The sequence below is a fragment of the Danio aesculapii genome, chromosome 24 (genome assembly GCF_903798145.1).
Source record: "Danio aesculapii chromosome 24, fDanAes4.1, whole genome shotgun sequence".
In the NCBI taxonomy this organism is placed as follows: domain Eukaryota; kingdom Metazoa; phylum Chordata; class Actinopteri; order Cypriniformes; family Danionidae; genus Danio; species Danio aesculapii.
The window spans coordinates 26104384-26126026 of NC_079458.1; the positions used below are offsets into that span (position 1 = coordinate 26104384).

At 34.5% G+C, this 21643-nt stretch overlaps 1 protein-coding gene across 1 annotated transcript in view; it reads left to right on the forward strand.

Moving 5' to 3' along the window:
* The window catches only part of si:ch211-285f17.1 (sickle tail protein homolog), a 301601-nt gene that overhangs the window by 40978 nt on the left and 238980 nt on the right, over positions 1–21643 (forward strand). The window lies entirely within an intron of this gene.

The following is a 21643-nucleotide window of genomic DNA, read 5'->3' on the forward strand; positions in this document are numbered from 1 at the left end:
AATTTAATGCTGGGCGTGTCAGCGTGATTGACAGTTGTGATTGTTTCTCAAAGCTGACCGTCGGCGATTCGGTAGGAGATTGTAGTGTTATTATTCGATTTCTGTGTTATTTTACCATGATAAAATGAGTTGTTTAGCAGTAAACTTTACTTTCTGACATACAGGATCTGGTTGAACACTGTTTATTCGGTAAGGTCAGGGTTTTATCAGGCTTATTAGTTTGCTGATACATGCCTAACGTAGCCATGACGGGGAAAATACAGGTGATCGTTATCTAGCAGTATTTCTCTTCATGGGTCTGAAATAATAATTTGGAAGACAAAACTAATGTTAGCCGACACCTACATTGATCTCCTGTAAGGTTATTTGAACTTGATTTAAAGGACGTCTCTGACATTTTGAGTTTCGGCATGTTGGCTTTTTATTTGAAAACTCCTAATAAACATTAAAATTAATGTAAATTCCTCTTTGCTAGATATAATTAAGACATCGAATAAACCGGAGTTTGAAAACAGAGGCAAAAAATTATAAACAATATACAAGTGATGTTGCAGCAGCTAATAGACATCAGTTGATATATTAATACTGCTAAGTTTATTGTACAAATTGATAAGGGTTAAGCTGCGGTCACACTGGGCTTTTCCTCCCATAGACTTTCATTCATATGCACGCGAATGCGTCAGACCGGAAACGCATGGTCATGCGTCGAGTTTCGCATGTCGCTGCGGTGCAAAGTTCAAGCTTGGTGAACTCTGACCTGCGAAATTGCATCATTTGACTGCGTGAGACCAATCGAGGATCAAAACAGCACCTCTCTGGACAGAAATTTAAAACATGGAGCAAATCGCTGGCTTTTTAATGTCTAAACATCTTGTTTAATCCCGCCCCTTTTCGCAGCGCCGTACGACAGAATTTCGCACACACATAGCCCAGTGTGACCATAGCTTTATTTATAGTACAGAGATGGGATGTGTAAATATCCTGTTGATATTTAGAAATCTTATTTAGAAATCTTTTAAACGCACGATTTTCCCCGCATGGTAAATCATTACCTATGGTGTGTATATTTTGGGTCCTATTGATTGCTAATTAAAAATAAAACCTTTCTAAAAATGTATGTGTTGTTCATATGTTATTGTTCATAATTTACAAGTGATATTTCTACCCCTGTGAAGATAACAAATACCAACCACCCGTTATAAGAGAAATATTTTTGTGCTTATAGCTGAGTCTTACTCAGGCTAGAGTGTATGAAAGATCATTTATTTCTGCAGTCTAACATATATTGCTTTTATTAAATTATAACAGCTTACACCAGTTTTTAAATCGTATATTATTCTGTGTTTTTAAATGTAAGTGCTTATATTTGTATTAGCGAGCCTTTGTTATAGTGCAGAGATACTGGAGGTCAAGTGAGAAGTTCAGGGGCGTGGTTGATATACAAGCGTTTGCTTGGAAGCTTGATTCCACGGCTCTGCCTCTGGCTCCATCAGAGCGTTCAAAACGTTCAGTGGGAAAAGGCGCTGTCGCATCATCCATATTTTTTATAGTCATTGGTTTACACCCCTAATGCATTGTGAGCTATAAGGTCCTATATGGACAGGTGTGTGGCTTTCCTAATCAAGTCCAACCAGTATAATCAAACACAGCGGGACACAAATGAAGGTGTAGAACCATCTCAAGGATGATCAGAAGAAATGGACAGCACCCGAGTTAAATATAGGAGTGTCACAGGAAAGGGTGTGAATACTTAGGATCGTGTGATATTTCAGTTTTTCGTTTTTAATAAATCTGCAAAAATTTCAACAATCCTGTGTTTTTCTGTCAATATGGGGTGTCGTGTGTACATTGAGGAAAACATATTAACTAAAATGATTTTAGCAAATGACTGCAATATGAAAAAGAGTGGAAAATTTAAGAGGGTCTGAATACTTTTCGTGCCCACTGTATGTCTTTTTTTTTTTTTTGCACATATTTCATACTCTACATTGTGTCCTTATTTATTCCTTATTCATACTTAATGCCAACAGTCAGCGGACCAAATTATATCATTATCTTAGTTTTCAAATGAGACGTGGTCTCTTAATTCACATTCTGCACACAAATGCTCCAAAATGATCTTTCGGCATAATTTCCATTAGTGTTATCAGCACTGGGTCCTAAGACCAGGTTAGGCCTGAATCAGCACATATCAGATAGCGCACTCACTCACCTTACCCCTGAAAACACACAGTTTAATTTGTTTTATTAACAGCCAGTAAATGGTAGGAAGGAGAGTAAAAAGCGATGACTCAGTGTGCCCTCTTCCCCTTGTTTGACTCCAGGCGCAGTGTTTTAGTGCTCATGCTAATGGTTATGCTAGTCTCCCTCAGACTGAGCACTGACCCTGGCTTTTATAGCAGCTCTCACACTCACTGCAGTGACCTTTTAAAATCCATTCTGATGGTTTGAACGGTGGAATAATTGCAAATTAACATAAGCCAGCTGAGAGGGCCAAAAAATAGCCTGTGTTTGTTCTGGGGAAAAAGAAGATAGAAAGGCGGAGAGACATAGAGGATGAACCTGAACTAACCAGTATAAGAACAAAGATGTACAAGAGAGTCTTCAGTCTCAGATGGCACTGCTGTGGGCCATTCAGGGAACGTTTGATTTATATAACTGACAAAAAAATAGCTGGAACTGTCTCAAAATGGCAAGATGCAATCTGGCTGGATTCACAGCCAGCTTTTAAAATTCCCATTCATCTCAATGGCAGTTCCTTGGCATGCGCTTTATTATTAAGTAGTACATGGTTAATGTATATTTATTTCTCGAGTATATATATATAACCCCGGATTAATATATGGACTAAGCCGAAAAGAATATGAATGAATGAATATTTTAAAATAAAAATAAAAAAATATTTTGAGTCTTAACATTATTCACATTATTTCTACTATTTGCATGGTATTTTGACCCAGTAATTAACTCACTGTTACAATGAATTATACATTGTAACATTAGTTGACAAAATGTAAATTAAACAAATAATAAGCGGGATCGATTGATAGATGGGTGATTTTGATACAGCGACTGATACAGTGATTTTGATGTCATCACTTCTGCGCAGACCCAGGTTCCAAACCCGGTAGCCCAGGGCATTTTTGTTGAACTTTTCTGCAGTAGATGGAATCTACAGAACCCAAAGGATCTGCTGCTAACATATTCATGCCAGATACACATGGACACAGGGGTGCAGATGGGATTTTTCTAAACCAAGAGGGGAAACCAAGACATCAGCAAATTATTTCAAGCAATTATTTGTAAACAAAATTAGCAAAGAACATTTATGCAAAAAATAATAATCATAAAAATAATAACAAAATAAAATTCGGCAACTTCAACTACATATTTACATAAATAAAAATAAGTCTATGGAGTATTAGAATTTCCCTCATCCAGCTACTAAGAGGATGTCATTTTGCTGTGTTTGCTAAGTGCAAAAGCCTACATATTATTGTCAGACTAGCTATTTCCTATATTAAATCTACTCTGCCACATCTGGGAAAGTCAGTAAGTATATAGGATACAAGGTATTTGTGGGAACCTTACCTTTTGTAAGGGTGGTGGGAGATATTATGGATATTATGACCAATCTTGGAATAGTATTTTTTGAAGAACAGAAATACCATCCAATCATATTTCCATGCTGATCAAGTTGTAGGTAGGTAAGGCAGGACCTGTTCCAGATTTCTCTGTCAGTAGTGAATCATAGTGAATAATATCATTTTAGAGATGAAACAATATACAGTTGAGGTCAAAATTATTAGCCCTGCTGTGATTTCTTTTTTTTTTTTTCAAATATTTCCCAAATTATGTTTAGCAGAGCAATATTTCCTATAATATTTTTTTCTTCTGGAGAACGTCTTATTTCTTTTATTTTGGCTTGAATAAAAGCGGTTTTATTTTTTAAAACCATTTTAAGGTCAATATCATTAGCCCTTTTAAGCAATATTATTTTTCAATTGTCTACAGAACAAAGCATCATTATACAATGACTTGCCTAATTAACCTAACTTGCCTGTAGTTCACCTAATTAACCTAGTTAAGCCTTTAAATTACATATTAAACTGAATATTATCATCTTGAAAAATATCCAGTAAAATCATGATGGCAAAGATAAAATAAATCAGTTATTAGAAATTAATAATTAAAACTATTATGTTTAGAAATGTGTTGGAAAAAAAATTTCTTTCCATTAAAAATATACAGGGCAAATAATTCTGACTTTAAATATATAAATATACATAAATGTACAGTTGAAGTCAGAATTATTATCCCCTCTTTGAATTTTTTTTCTTTTGTAAAAATTTCCCAAATGATGTTTAACAGAGCAAGGAAATTTTCACAGTATGTCTGATAATATTTTTTCTTCCGGAGAAAGTCTTATTTGTTTTATTTTGGCTATAATAAAAGCAGTTTTTAATAATTAAAAAAAAAACATTTTAGGGTCAAAATTATTAGCCCCTTTAAGCAATTTTTTTTTTCTAAAAAAATAGCACCCGGAGGATACCCACACGAATGCGGGGAGAATATATATATATATATATATATATATATATATATATATATATATATATATATATATATATATATATATATATACAGTTGAAGTCAAAATTATTAGCCCCCCTGTTTATTTTTTTCCCCAATTTCTGTTTAACGGAGAGATTTTTTTCAACATATTTCTAAACATATATCTCATTTCTAAAAACTCTTTTATTTTGTCTTTGCCATGATGACAGTAAATAATATTTGACTAGATATTTTTCAAGACACGTCTATACAGCTTAAAGTGACATTTAAAGGCTTAACTAGGTTAATTAGGTTAACTAGACAGGTTAAGGTAGGACTATTGAAAAAAAAATAGCTTAAAGGGGCTTATAATTTTGACCCTAAAATGTTTTTTTTTTAATTACTGCTTTTATTCTAGCCAAAATAAAACAAATAAGACTTTATTTTTAAAAAAATTTCCTCGCTCTGTTAAATATCATTTGGGAAATATTTTAAAAAATTTAATAAGTCCCTTATTGATCAGAGGTTTCCACAGCGGAATGAACCACCAAATATTCCGGCATATGTTTTACGCAGCGGATGCCTTTCCAGATGCAACCCAGTACTGGGAAGCACCTTTATGCTCTCGCATTCACACACACACACACACACACACGCACACTCACTCACTCATATACCACAGCTAATTTAGTTCATTCAATTCACTTAGAAAATTCACTTACATCTTTGGACTGTGGGGGAAACCGGAGCACCCGGAGGAAACCCACGTGAACACAGGGAGAACATGCAAACCTCACACAGAAATACCAACTGGCCCAGCCGGGGCTCGAATCAGCGACCTTCTTGCTGTAAGGCGACAGTGCTAACCACTGAGCCCCTGTGTCACCAAAAAAGAATGATAATTATTAATAATAAATATGATAATAATGCTGGTACTAATAAAAGTTTCATAATTTTACCTGTAATCATATATACAATAATTTATGTATATCAGTCTTGAGAAAATTTTTTAATTCATCTTTCAATGTTTATATCAGTGAACTAGAGTTAAAATCACAATTGCATAATTAATGTTTAATGGCCACCCTATACTCTCTAAATGTATATATGAGCAGAATGAGCAGTTCATTCTAGCCAAAAAGTCTCAACAATAACCACAATACAGCCTATTGATCAGCTGAAATTCAGGGAGACTTGGATGTGGGAGTGGCGGTTTGTCTGAATAACACAGCTGAGATCTAGGTTAGTAGCTGTACTGTGGTGTTAGCAACTGTACGATGGACCATGTTTCAGGTGGTCGTCAGCCATCGTATACTATACTAATGTTGGTGACTCGGGGGTGTTACAGACTGTACCAAAAAGTTGAGGACTGGGGGCGGGGTGAAATTACGAGAGTTTTCTGGGAGAAATAACAAAACGGGAGGGTGGTAGGAGATGGGTTTGAAATATGGGAGACTTGGCAGGTAACGGGAGTGTTGGCAGGTATGTCTTACACCAGCGGTTCCTAACAGGGGGTCCCAGCCCACAAGGGGGCCTCAGCGAGCTCTGTTAGGGGGTCTTGTCATATTTTATTTTATTTTTTTAGCAGTGGACATTTAAGAGAAAGATCATGTTGCCTTAGTTCATTTTATCCCCTGGCTGACCAAAAAATTGACAAATTTGTAAATCCTCCACTATAAAGACTGAGTCTCACTGATTCACCTTCAGCAGCTATACTGGACCCAGGTGAGGAAGCTCCAAACATTTTGAGTCACAGTGCAAGCAATACTGGAAACATGAAATGCAGGAAATACTAAGATAGTTACCTGAACTGTGGTTTTATTCCATTTTCTCAAAGCAAAGAGTCCCTGACCCAGCCACAGTGCATTATCTGTGCCAAATTCTCTCTGACGAATGCATGAGGCCGTCCAAATTAACAAGACATTTGCAGACGACTCAGCCCCAATACCGCAAGGTGTACCCATTATCAATGGCCTACTGATGTTGTGCTTTTATATTTTACATTAGGGTATTATTTGTGCATAAACATATCTAGATATAGTAATAAACATACCGTTTGTTTGAAAACAATTTTTTTTTGTCACACCTACTGCAAACTTATATGAGCGATAATAACATTAAATGTGGGCCTTACAATATTTTTTGGGGGGCAAGGGAGTCTCAGACAAAAAAAAGCTTGGGAACCACTGTCTTACACAATAGCACTTGATTTCATGCTTGAAAAACACTTTTACTCATTTAAAGGAACGCTCCACTTTTTGGATATAGACTCATTTTACAGTTAAATAGTTGGGTTTTACCATTTTTAATCCATTCAGTCAATGTTCGGGACTGGTGGGAGCACTTTTAGCTGAGCTTAGCATAAATCATTGAATCGGATTTGAAAATTATCAAATGAAGACATAGTCCCCAGCTAGGTAACTAGGTTACAGTTCTGTGTAATTTTATTATGCCTGCTGCAGCCATGGTACAGCAGCAAAATTCCTTGATTATTACACCAGAACGAGAGTATAGTTCCATATCAACCTAGAAAATAGCAACGTTTAATATTCCGTAAGTCCTAGTACATAATTTATATAATTACATAATAACCTAAGGAAGAGACAAGATTTAAATAGGAAAATAGTCTAAACACTTCTTTTTATTCATTTATTGACTTATTTTAGCGAGATATCAAAGGTCTAATCAGATTCAATGATTTATGCTTAGCTAAGCTAAAAGTGCTTGCTAGACCTGGCGATCGGCTGAATGGATTAAAAAGTGGTAAAATTTTGCTGTTTAATTCCAGGGGACTTGCAAAATGAGCCTATTTCCAAAAAAAAAAAGTGGACTGTTTCTTTAAATGAAGCATTATAATTAAAGGTTCTAACACAGAATTGAATCTTGTATGTATTTTTCTCAACCCAATATCACTGCTTAAAATTCTGTGTAGTGACAGATAAATGTGTCAAAGTGACTGTAGTATCAGGTCCAAAAGGATTGATTCTCAGTTGAATATAAAAGTGGCACAATTGATTTCGACTGAGATTTCTGGAATACTTCTCTGGGTTTGTTTGGCAGCTCAGTAACGCTTCTGTGCTCATCTCTCAGACCTGTATTAGCCCGGCACACAGCGCTGAGCTAAAATCAATAAGCCCATAAGGCTGCTGTCACTGTCTCTTATTTACATCCTCTTCAAGAGTTCCTCCACCATTACTCTTCAAGCTTTGCTAACTTATAGCGCATTGGTCTTAATAAAGCTAGGAGTTAGCAAATGACATAAAGCTTTATTGGAGAACAGAGAGAATGGGCATCTAGATTAACAAATTGGGCTCTTTTGTAATTGTGATTCTCCCAGCAGTATTAAAAAATACAATCGATGAATGTGGACTTTTCAGTGTAATCAGTAATAATAGATTACACTTTTGCTCAGTGGACTGTGTTCACTTTCTGGCATGCAAAATGGATATTAGGACAATCAGATATAGTTTTTTTTTTTTTTGTAATACAGTGAGGAAGGTTGTACATCTGCAACTGTATGGATAACTTATTGATTGATAGAGAGGTAAAAATGCACAATTGGAGCTAACATTCATTAGTTTCTATTAGCTGCAGTGAGTGTGTATCAGATAGAAATGGAGTTTAGTGGACAGGCCACATGGGGGCCCCAGAGACACAGAGGTCAGGAATATCAGCAAATCATTCCAGTCTCATAAACTGTCACAGTCCTACTATTTTATTTTATTTTATTTTATTTTATTTTATTTTATTTTATTTTATTTTATTTTATTTTATTTGCTTTAATTAACTAATTAATTTAATTCAATTTAATTTAATTTAATTTAATTATTTTATTTGCTTTAATTAATTAATTAATTAATTTATTTATTTATTTGTTTTAATTTAATTTAATTATTTTATTTTAATTTATTTAGTTTTTATTCAATTCATTAATTTATTTGTTTGTTTGTTTGTAGGTTTAATTTAATTTAATTTTATTAATTTATTTATTTTATATTTGTTTTTATTAATTTAATTTAATTTAATTTAATTTAATTTAATTTAATTTAATTTAATTTAATTTAATTTAATTTAATTTAATTTAATTTAATTTAATTTAATTTAATAAAATGCCTTTAAAGTACCTTTTGAAAATTTAGATTCTGCATGATAATTTTTAATTGCATTACTCTATTACTTTAGACTTATATGACCCTGGACCACAAAACCAGACACATAAATACTTTTTTAACTTAAATAAGCAACTTACGATAAACAACTTTCCATTGATGTATGGTTTGTTGGGATAGAACACTATTTGGCCCAATTACAACTATATTAACACTTTTAAATCCATTTAAATTATTCTTAGCAATTCATATTACTAATCTAAATTTGAGTTTTGATATATGTTACAGTATAGGAAATCACGCTCTCCGCAGGGTCTTAAAAAGTATTAAAAGTTTCTAAATCAATTATGAAAAAAATAAGGCCCTTAAATGATATTAAAAAGTCTTAATCGCATTTTTACGAGGTCTTAAATTTTGTTCAAATTCTTTTGTCCAAAAAAGCATGAATACATTTATTTTCCTCCTAATATTAACAACGGCGTGCTGGAGTCACACGATTAGTTTGGGCTGGGGCGCGTCCGGCTTAGCTCCTCTGTCTGAGTGATGTCACGTAGTTTGTGACAAACGCGGGAAGGTGATGTGATGCTCTCCACACGTAGCGAAACCATGGAGTAAAACAGACGGATAAATGGGAAAATGTAAGTTTGCGTACTCCTGGTTGGAGAAATTGGTTTATTTATTTAACTACAACTGTTTATTAACAACTGTTTATTAAGTTAAAGGTGTGATGGTGATTAGAACTTGAAGTGGCGACAAGTACTTAAAATATTCAGAGAGTGTTTAAAAAGTCTTAAAAAGGTATTGAAAATATATTTATTTTCTTCATGGAACATGGTCTTTAAATTTAAGCAAATATTTATTATTTTAAAATAATTGTTTTTAAAAATTATTTTCTTCATGCATTGAATAGGTTAAATAAAAAAGAAATGATTATCTCTTAACTATATTGGTTACACTTTATAATAAGGTTGTATTAGTTAATGTTAGTGGCATTGAACAATATATTTTTACAGTATTTGTTCATCTCAATGGAGATGATTAAATTAGCTAATGGAAAAATCTTGTTCATATTCTAATACTATACTAATGTTAACAATCGTGAATTTTAACTTAACAATGTGTTAGCAAGTATTAAACTATGATTAATAAATGCTGTACAAGTATGGAGCTAATAATATGCCACAACAATCTGAATTTGAATTGTGTTAATTTGAATTATTAACAATTGTAATTTAACAAATCTGAATATTATATGCCATTCAAAAATGGTTTGAATTTGAATTTCTTAACTTGAATTTGAATTTCTTAACTTTTTACATTTTTTAAACATCTCAAATTTAGGACAACTGAATTTTTTTAATTCAGATTTTTATAGATGTATATTCAAACTTTTGTTTTTGGTTCTGAATTCATACATTGCAGATAATAGGTTTGTAAAAATACAGTTTCAAGTTTTCAAGATGAAGAAATTCGGAAAATCAAATTCAATATTGTAAAATTTAAAACCAGAAATTCAGAATTAGCGCAGAAACTAGGTCAGGGGTCATCAACAGGGACGAGAAGATCACCAAAAAGTTATGGACCTACTTTCTTCCCTGAATCTTAATTTCACGATCTGAATTTTTGTCTTTAAATTTTAGAATATTGAATTTGATGTTCTGAATTTCATCATCTCGAAAACTTGAAACTGTATTTTTACAAACTGGATATCTGCAGTCAAGGAATTCAGAACGCAAAAAATCTGAAGTTTGAAATTACATGGATAAAAATTGTGCCTTAAAAAACTCAAAATTCAAGTTTTGAAATTCAAATTCAAATTAAGAAATTCAAAATAAGAAATTCTAATTAAAAACAGTTTTAACGGCATATAAAAATTTTGATTTTTTAAATTACAATTGTCAATCATTCACATGAACACAGTTCAAATTCAGATTGTTTTGGCAAATTATTAGCTCCATAGGCAAGTATTGTTCATTATAGTTTATTAATTTTTTTTTCGGCTTAATCCCTTTATTAATCTGGGATCGCCACAGCAGAATGAACCGCCAACTTATCCAGCATATGTTTTACACAGTGGATGCCCTTCCAGCTGCAACCCATCACTGGCAAACACCCACACAAACACCCACACACTTCTATTCACACACATACACTACGGACAAATTTAGCACCCGGAGGAAACCCACACAAAACGCTGGGAGAACATGCAAACTCCACACAGGAATGTCAACTGACCCAGCCTAGGCTTGAACCAGCGACCTTCTTGCTGTGAGGCGAGAGCGCTACCCACTGCGCCACCGTGCTGCCCTTCATTATAGTTCATGTTAGTAAACACATTAACTGACATTAACTATTGAAATCTTATTGTAAAGTGTTACATTTTATCTCCTAATATCACTTCATTTTCATATAAAAACTAAAATAAATAGATTAAAAATAGATCTAATAACAATATGTTTAATATATTCGAAATTTCATTATGTGTGTATGATCTGTCTTTATTGTTGAAGTTTGTAGAAAGTGATCACGGTTGTTTTAGCCAAAGTACATTTTTATTTGACTTCTGGGCATTTTTAAGTTAATTATTCCTCTCCTCCTCCATACTATCTGGAAATGCAATCTTTGTAAATCTTTTTAGCAGTCTGATACGCAATCCACGGCTCATTACTGAGGAATGTACAGTATAATTATTCGTCTGCTGGTTAAACTCTTCATGAGGCATTTAACTACCAGAAGATTATCAGACAATCATTTATAAAACATTTATTCACTTAAGCTACCATGTGATTGTCACTAGAGTAAGATGTATTTGAGTTTTATTCCTGGCAAAATAAATCTACAATTCAAGGCCTAAATCACTTTACTTGAGTGTTGGAAAATTCATTTTTACTTATCTCAAATCTTGTCTCCTGATGCAAAAAAAGAAAGAAAAACCTGTAATGGTGTTAATGAAAGAGCAGGAATTGTCAGGAATAGTGATTATAGGCATCATCGTGGTGTAGTGTTTGTCTCTGAGGAGCTCAGTCAGGTGATGAACTGAGGAGGTGTGAAGTGCAAAAGCTCAGTGTTGTTTTTCTGGGTTGCAAGTTGTAAATGATATAAGCTCTTAGTATAATCACTGTTGCTAAATACTGTATAGTAAAACAACAATAGTATGATTGTTTAAACTCTTAGGCGTGGAAAATAATGTGAGGGGTGTTTGTGTGTTAAAAATTTTGCTGACTCAAGTATTGTTTATTGCTTTTTATGTGTCTTTGCTGCTCTAAATAGTTTCTGTTGCAATCTGGGTAAATTTTAAACCACTTTTTAATTTAAACTTTTTTGGGGGGTAATAGCAATTCACACAAAGCAGAAAAATAATAGCAAGAGATCAGTAGAAAAAATTGAAATATAATAATAATAATAATAATAAATTAGGCCACAGTTGATTGGTAGTAGAAGGGATAGTTCACCCAAAAACTTGAGTGAATTTTGGTAACACTTTACTTGAAAGGGTTTTCATAAGACTATTTTTAAGTCATAAAAAAATTACATTATTACTATCACAGACCCACTCCTAGGCTTTACTCTGGCATGCAACAGTCTGGGTGGTATTCTTCTTTGTGGCTTCTCCACACTGTAACTCTCCCAGATGTAGGAAGGACAGTGAAGTTGGACTCATCGTAGAACAATAAATTTTTCATACTGTTCACAGCCCAAAATTTTCACTGCTGGCACCATTTAAACCGATGTTTGGTATTGGCATGAGTGACCAAAAGTTTGGCTGTAGCAGTCCTGCCATATATATCGAGCCTGTGGAGCTCCTCTTGCATCCACAGTTACCCCTGGTGGATGTGGTTCATCCTTCTTGGTGGTATACTGATATTAACCTGGACATCCGGGCTCTTGATACACAAAACACAACTCAAAAACTGCATCCCAAATGGCACACTATACAATTATGCACTATGTACTTATGCACTTACACACTCAACATCATAGTACACTGTAAAAAAATGGAGGGTTCCACACAGTTTATTCATGTTATCCCAACACAAATTGAAGTTAACTTAATACTTTTAACAAATTTATGTAGATTAAACAAAAAAATGAAGTTGTCCCAATGAAATCTCAAGAATTGTGTTGTTTCAGCTCATTTTAAATAAGTACTTTGAATGAGCAAAAAAAAAAAAATTTTTTTGGAGCGCATGTGAATCTAGTGTCGTCCCAAATGGAACACTAAAAGTTTGTTACTGAGCTGAAATTCAAACCGTTTCCCTGATGACGTTTGTCAGGAATGGTTTGTCGCATTCTCCATCGGCAGGCGGTATAATCACTTTCGTAGAAGAATTTTGTTTTCACAATCCAAAATAAATAAAGTAATCCAATATCAGTACCCAAAAGCTCCGCCGCTTCCAATACGTGAGCAAAGCAGTGGCCGTTGAGTGCGTGAAGTGTCCAGTTACCGGTTGAATAAGTGCATCATCCGGGTATTTAACGTGCACTTATTCTTTTTAGAGTTTTCAGTGTGAAAACGACTTTTTTGTATTCATACTACAAAATGGCATAGGTTAGTGCATAAGTATGCGATTTGGGATGCACCTAATGACTTGCTGTCTTTGTCACAGATGCGCCAGTGAGACACGCACCAACAATTTGTCCTCGTTTGAGCTCTGATATGTGACCCAAAATGTTGTGTGCATTGCAATATTTTGGCAAAACTGTGCTATTACTCTGCCAATGAAACCTTTACACACTGCTCTTACTGCTGGAATGTACAATCAATCAAGACTGGCCACCAGGTTGGTCAAATTTATCCATGAAACCTCCAACACTAAATTGGCCAGTGTTGTTTCAGTTTCATTGTCTAACCCCTTTATGTCATATAAATATAATGTACAATATAATCATAATATGAAAGATGAGTATGCATACAGAATGTAACGTCAGTTATGCCATTTTAAACTCAAAGATGACATCTGTTTCAGCTGTCCTGATTATAACCTGAAAAACATATCGTCATAACCTGCCTTAGTATTTATCATAATAAGATGACTATACCAAGACAAAAAAAACTTGTCATAAACCTGTCAAACATGATTGTCATGAGGTCATTATAATTCAAAATTATACAATTTATAATTGTAAATCTGCTTAGAAGGGACTATGCAACTTGCAACACACAGATGAGCAAGAGTAATATTAATGTTTATCTATGTGAATACCCGTAATCCTATTTAAATGTCTCTTTAATTGTTAATTAAAATGATTATTGCTGCAGTAGCGTGACCCAGATGGCCACTTTCATAGACACTCTTTTAATAGTTTATCTGATGACATCATCAGAACTAACAGGATACACTCAAGTTGTGAGTTGTGCATCTTGTGGAGAAATCAGTTCTGGCTTATGAAAATCTCAAGGTTTTTGAAGACACCGGTCCCTGTGGGTATGAAAACACACACACACACACTTTTCATGTTGCGACAGTAATGATTCACTCTGCTGATAGTCAGGTGTGAGACACTCAAGAAATATAATGATGTACCTGTTTGCTTCTGGAAACTCTTGAGATGTTTTACCTGATACACACTCCTTGTTTGCTGTGGAGTAGTGAGTAACTAAGGACACAAGTGTTGAATATGTCAGATGGGGGTCGCAGCTGTCCCAGAATAGAAACAATTATACTTTCTAAGACTCACTTACCAAAACTGCCTAAATGCGGTAAAAGCTGAGACATGCACAATTGTGTGAAAAAGTGTTTGCTTCTTACTGATTTCTTAATTTTTTACATATTTGTCACACTTTAATGTTTCAAATCATCAAACTAATTGAAATATTAACAAAGCTAACACAAGTAAACACATCATGCAGCTTTGAAATGAAGGTTTTTTATTATTAAGGGAAAACAAAATACAAAACTACATAGCCTTGTGTGAAAAAGTGTTTGCCCCCTAATCTTAATAACTTGTTGGGCCACCCTTAGCATTAGCAGCAACAACTGCAATGAAGCATTTTTGATAACTTGCAATGAGTCTGTTACAGCGCTGTGGAGAAATTTGGGGTTTTTGCACAATACTCATCTTCACAGAATTGTAACTTAGCCATATTGGAGGGTTTACGAGCACGGACTGCATTTTTAACCCTTTCTCGTAAGTTCTAAATACAACCCCCCATCCCCCCCTGTGTGAGTATTTTTTTTTTTTATGGTGACCGTTATTTAGTTAAAGATCAAAAAAAAAATTTGGCACACTGCCACTTTAGCTCTCAAAAAAGTTTACGTCACATTTCGACCCACATGATCTTCATCAGGTTATTCATCACCGTTATTTAATTCTCATAGCGATGTGTCAAGATTGTCTCGTGACATACCACAGTTCCAGTGATCCATGCATATATTTTTTCTTATTATTTCTCTTTTTTGCAAATATTTGTAACCAGGGGAAGTGACACTGACAACAGGGGTGAGGATCCAAATACAGGTTTATTAGCAGGGATGGTCAGGCAAGCAATGATCAACACAGGATCAAACAGATGTATGAGGGCAATCCAGAGTCATAGTCGAAACATCAGTCAAATGGTCAGAAGGCAGGCAGCAAACAGGCAAACAGTCTCAAAGTGAGCTGGAAATATGTGTGTGTAATCAGTACTTGAGCAGCATCAGCTGTGTGTATGCAATCAGTCAGGATCAGGAACCGGTTGTGTGTGTGTGGTGCATGACTGGGTCTTGTAGTCCATTTACCAGCAGATTTGTAGTCCTATGTGAGTGTGGATGTTTACCAGCGAACTCTAGTGGTTAAATCGCTTGTTATTATCTAATATTTTAGCGTTTAAATATGTGTAAGAACATGTATTTCTTACATTAAAACAGTTTAAAAATGATCATGTTCTTTAATATGAGATGGCTGATGGGTGCGGTCATGTTTAGTCTAGGTTGTGTGAGAGATCAGACAGAGCTGCTGGACTTACATGTTTATTCATCCTTTTCTTCTGAAATACATGACAGTAAGTGGGTATTTAACTGGGAGTGGAGTCGTGTAAATGTTATAGTGTAATAAACAGTGTGGATCTGTGTGTCTATAATATATTTTATTATTATTTCCATCTCCACGGACATCCATGTGTATTTTACAAACCTTTAATGTTGCTAGTAGTTATGTGTATTTGATTGTCTGAAACCTAAAATTTGTTTGAAAACATTGATTAATTGTGATTTATGATACTTGTCTTTCTATTCCTCAGCACGAGCTGTCGGATTTGAATTTGAGCAGTTGGTGATGTGCGTTCTAATGTTCTAATCTCACCAGTGTAAAAGTATAGGCTGATCACACCGCTGTGATCAAATGCATGGAAGCATTAAAGTCATGACACAGCATCTTAAATGGGTTCAGGTCAGGACTTTGACTTGTCCACTCCAAAGTCTTAATTTTGTTTTGTTTTTCAACCTTTCATACACAGCAGAATTCATGGTTCCATTTATCACAGCAAGTCTTCCAGGTCCTGAAGCAGCAAAACAACCACAGACCATCACACTACCACCACCACTTTTTACTGTTTGTATTGTGTACTTTTAGACTCTTTCTTATGGTGGAGAAGAGAAGCCTGCAGCTTTTTGGATGTTTCTGTGTGTGGTCTTTTTAAACCTTTTAGAAGAGTTGTTGCTGCACACTTGGAGTAATTTTGGTCAGATAGCTCTCACTGGAGTTCGCTGGAGTCCCAAAACTTTAGGAATGGCTTTATTACCTTTTCCAGGTAGTTCCCAAATTTTTCTTTCTTATTTGTTTTTGAATTTGTTTGGATCTTGGCATGTTGTCTAGCTTTTGAGGATCTTTTGGTCTACTTCACTTTGTCAGGCAGGTCTAATTTAAGTGATCTTGATTGTGAACAGGTATGGCAGTAATCAGGCATGGGTGTGGCTAGAAAAGTTGATCTCAGGTTTGATAAACCAGAGTTAAGTTATGTTTTAAGCTGGGTGGTTACTTTTTCACACACCGTTATGTGGGATTTTTGTATTTTCTTTCCCTTAATATCAAATAATAAAAACTTCATTTACAAACTGCATGACGTGTTTACTTGTGTTATCTCTAATAATTAAATGTATTTGATGATCTGAAACATTAAAGTGTGACAAACATGCGAAAAAAATAAATAAATAAAGAAGGGGCACACAAATACAGATGATTGAACAATTGACAATTTTTTTAATGCAGTATAGAATATGATTATATAAAATCTTGGCTGAATAAAAATCATTTATTCAATAATGTCATCTTCAAAACACAATTTTAAATCAATTAAATAATAAAAAATCTATTTTAAACATGTAAAAGTAAATAAAGCAAACAATTTAACAACAGCATTTTTTAAAACAAATAAGCAATATCATACAAGAAGCAACACAATATAACTTTGGATCTACAGGCTGGGATTTCTTCATTATTTCTTCACTGTATTTAATGTCTTAAGCCCAGGACACCAAGCCAATGCCAACGAACTAGCACAGATGAAAACCAACTGCGTTGTTATCTCGCATCAGTCACATTTGGTCTTGTCTGGACCAAAAATCTGCAAGTGAACACAACAAACAGACATCAGCAGGCTGAAACCTGACCGTGTGTTCTGCACCTGTGTGTTTTTCCTCACCCATTGGGGGCAGTATTAGTAGGGAAGCCAGAACATGTGATGAACACATACAAACCATAAACAAAGCAACATTTAGTACAATTTTCACAGTACTTTTCACTCATCATGGAGAGATTCACTTATATGCCTGCAAATATGTCTGAAAAACTAATAATAAACATAATTACTGTCGGATTATTTGTGTTTTCTCTAGACATGAATCGTTTGCTTGTTTGCATCACCTCAGCTTAGATGTGTGTTCTTGTGCCCTGATTCTTTGCTGAAGAACCAATCAGAGCGCAGGCAATGTCCACTCATTTTTGATTTGGGCCAACTTGCTCCGACATTAAACCAACAAGAGGTGACATGTGGTACACACCAAACAATGTAGCCCTACAGACGCTCACTGACGCTGCCCAACAGCTGGCTGTCAGCTTGGTGTCTCCCGGCCTTTAGTGATGACACAACTATAATGATCGAACTCACGAATCCATTGATTTAGAGTTAAACTAAATGTAAATCAATAAATCCACAAGTTCTCTCTTTATCATTCTTTATCATACCATCTGTGCATTCACCAGCATTAAGCCCATAAAATGCCAAAGCTAAGCACATACTAAATTACAATTATGTACAGTTATACTGCGCTCTAAAGTATTATGCAAGAGAGAAAAAGATGTCAATTGAGAGTGTAATTTACCTACATTTCTGTATTCGTTGCTCAATTCAGATCAGTCTAAACTGTACAGTCAATATATATTTATTTGAATGTCCGCTGATGAAAGCGATGTATCCTTTCAACAGTTATGGGGATTTAAATCCTGGTTTTGATCACAGACTGTGAAATATATAGATGTAGTATCCGTGACATTACCCATAGGTTTCTGAAGAACGCAAAAGACGCTACAAGTAGGCGTGGGCCAATCGGCGACATCGCACCGACCGGGGGATACCAAAGAAGGGCAAAGAGGCGGAGCTTGAGCAGAGCTACAGACGCCTAATAGCATTTTGCTTAGACAGGCTTTTCTTTAGGAGAAACTCTTAATACTTCATCACCTGCGACTCGTTTGTGTTCTGACCACACGTGCTTGGTTGTGTACTATATCAATAAAGTGTTTAGACATTTAAAAACACTGTTGTAATACATTGAGCCACTAAACATTGTTCTTATGGCCTTTTTCTACAGGAGGAACATGTGAATTACTTCCAAATACTTCAAATATAGTCTGTGTTAGTAAATGCATGGCTATTGATGAAATCCAGGTATAACACTGTATGACAATGTTTCAGATGACTGTTCTAGAGCCTACAGCTAATCAATCTGTCAGATTCTGAAGTGCATTCATGTTGTAAAGAAAATTATAAATGATAAATGATCTAAAATAAAACAAATACATTTATAGAGATGGTATGTAAGTATAGAATTTCACTCACCTGGGAAACGGAGGCCACATGAATGGTTTGTGGGCACAATTAAGTGCACACAGCATGCCATATCATCTGATAATTGTAAGAAATTATTCCAAAATGCAACTGACAGTGTAAAGCCACATAAAACAAAACAAAAGTACCATATATATGCCAAGTTCATCGGCTAATCAGCCGGAATCAACTGAGGTGAAGTGACGGCGACTAGTAAGACCAGCTGTCACTCAAGTGGCCACGCCATTAATTATGCAGATTTAATATAAATATAATGGATGAGTTAGTTAAAAATTCCCCCCCTCACAGTTGTCATGAAGGATAATATTAGCTATATGAACCAAAATCATTCTTTGTACCAGGTTATAAACACCTTTTTTCTGCTGTAAAGTTGGCCATTTTAACAGTGGGCTCAATAGAAATCTGCTCTATTCTAGAGCCAGGACTAGCGGAATTTCGATGAATTGCAGTATCAGTTACTTTTGTATTCTCTTCATGAGGGAGACCGGGAGGTTGCCACTTGGTTTTAACTCCTTTTAATTAAGAAAAAAAAAGAAATGTTTAAGTAACGTTAAATAACGTTTAAATTTTGTTAAAAGTTCAGTCAAATCTATTTGCTTTAAAACAAATATTTAGCATTATAAATATATCCCAAAACAAATTATATTTCATGTTTAGCCATGAAAGAGATACACAACATAGCCAATGTAGATTCCACAAAAACTGTCTGTGGTAAGGATGCTAAACAGCTACATTAACACTCTTAAAATATATAATAGCAATATTTGCCAAAATATATTCTGTAGTCTATAGTCTTCTGTCATTATACTTTATACATTATGAAAATTGTTTAATTTGTGTACTAAATATTTGTTGTGCCTCATGAAAAACACTCCTTGTTAAAAACTTATTTGCAGATCAATTGTGTAAGGTTTTGGAAAAAGTCCCAGTTAAAATGAATGGAAAATGGTTTAAAAATGAAGCAGTCTCATGGGTCATATATTATTTAAAGTGTTAAATATAGCTCGAGTTAAAGCAATGAATAGAGCCCATACAGGGTGGAGCCACGAGGCAGCCAAATACATAGTGTATTATTAGAGGGCTTTGAATTTACCCCAAAACATATGCAAAAACATACGCATGCTCACTGACTGAGGCACATGCATGCATATCACATACAAACCACACATTTGTATGCACAATGCATAACATCTGTATTTTGCAGACCTGAACATTTGAAAACAGACCCATCTGTTTTACTTATTGCATGGTCAAAGGTCATTAAGTTTCAGTAAAGACAAAATATAGGTCAAAAGTCAGCCATAGTACTCTGTTTTTTCACTTTGTGTGCTAAATTCATTGAAAACATTTTTGTGAAATGAGATAAGATAGCAGGCTACGTACAAAAAATTGGTAGGATAACTGAATCTGATTGTCTCCACTTAAATAGGTCACATCTTACTCACTCAACCAATACACCTACCTCACATGCTCCAACATGATCACTTCCCTGTGTTAAAATGATTGATGTATGGTTTGTCCAGATGGCTGAATGGTTTGCAAGCATGTCAGTGGGGGTTTAATCCAGTGATGAGATGTTGTACATTTAAATCTCTCTTTTTTTTTATATGTGTGTATGTATTTTACTCGTAGCCTTTTTATGGATTGTGTGGCAGCCAAATCTGCTCCACTGGGACTTTTTTGTGCCTAAACTCCCTCAGTATGAAATCCAAAGGTAAATACCCTGCCACTGGATAGTTTGACCCAGGCTTTTCGGTGAAATGGAATCAGGGGGTGGCTGTGGTACAGCGGAGAAAGGCACAGGATTTTGGGTTAGTAGGTTATGAGTTCAAAACCTTTATCCATGCACTTTCTGACCCAAACTCTGAATATGAAATATGTGTGTTTTCTGTTGGATTTTGACATTTATTGTTTATGATAAACTGAGATTAATTAGATACAGTTAAAGTCAGAATTGTTAGCCCCCCTTTGAATTATTCTTCTTTTTCAAATATTTGCCAAATGATGTTTAACAGAGCAAGGGAATTTTCACAGTATGTCTGATAATATTTTTTCTTCTGGAGAAAGTTTTATTTGTTTTATTTCGACTAGAATAAAAGCAGTTTTAAATTTTTTTAAAAACATTTTAAGGTCAAAATTATTAGCCCTGTTAAGCATTTTTTTCCATCGTCTACAGAACAAACCATCATTATACAATAACTTGCCTAATTACCCTAACCTGCCTAGTAAGCCTAGTAAGCCTTTAAATGTCACTTTAAGCTGTATAGAAATGTCCTGAAAAATATCTAGTCAAATATTATTTACTGTCATAATGGCAAAATAAATCAGTTATTAGAAATGAGTTATTAAAACTATTATGTTTAGAAATGTGTTGATAAAATCTTCTCTCCGTTAAACAGAAATTGGGGAAAAAAATAAACAGGGGGCTAATAATTCTGACTTTAACTGTATATATTAAGCACCCTTAGTAAAAGGAAAAATCTGAAAGACAGTGTTACAGCAGGTGGTTCTGTTTATTAAAAAAAAATAAATAAATAAATAAAAATAAAAAAACATAATTATAATCTGGTTCTCGCATCTGATTGGCTGATAGCCGTTCGATATTCTGTAATATCAGAACTCGTACAACCTCTTCATTTAGGCATGGGCAATGTAGGCAGCATCTTAACCCACCCTTACATCTTAACCCATTTCTTACTTATTTTCCTGTCACAATTAACGTTAAGTAACACAGTCAATCTTTTTAAGATTGTTTAAACTTTTTTTGACAACAGCAAATTATGAATTTTTACTCAATTTCCTACTCTGCTTTTTGGTACAAAGTAAAGCTTCCAGCATGCTTTACTTTGACACACACAGAGACTTCAGATCTCAAGAACTAGCTATGTTTGTGTAATCCCGCTTTCCTTTTTGCCGCTTTGTAATTCTCCAGAAATAC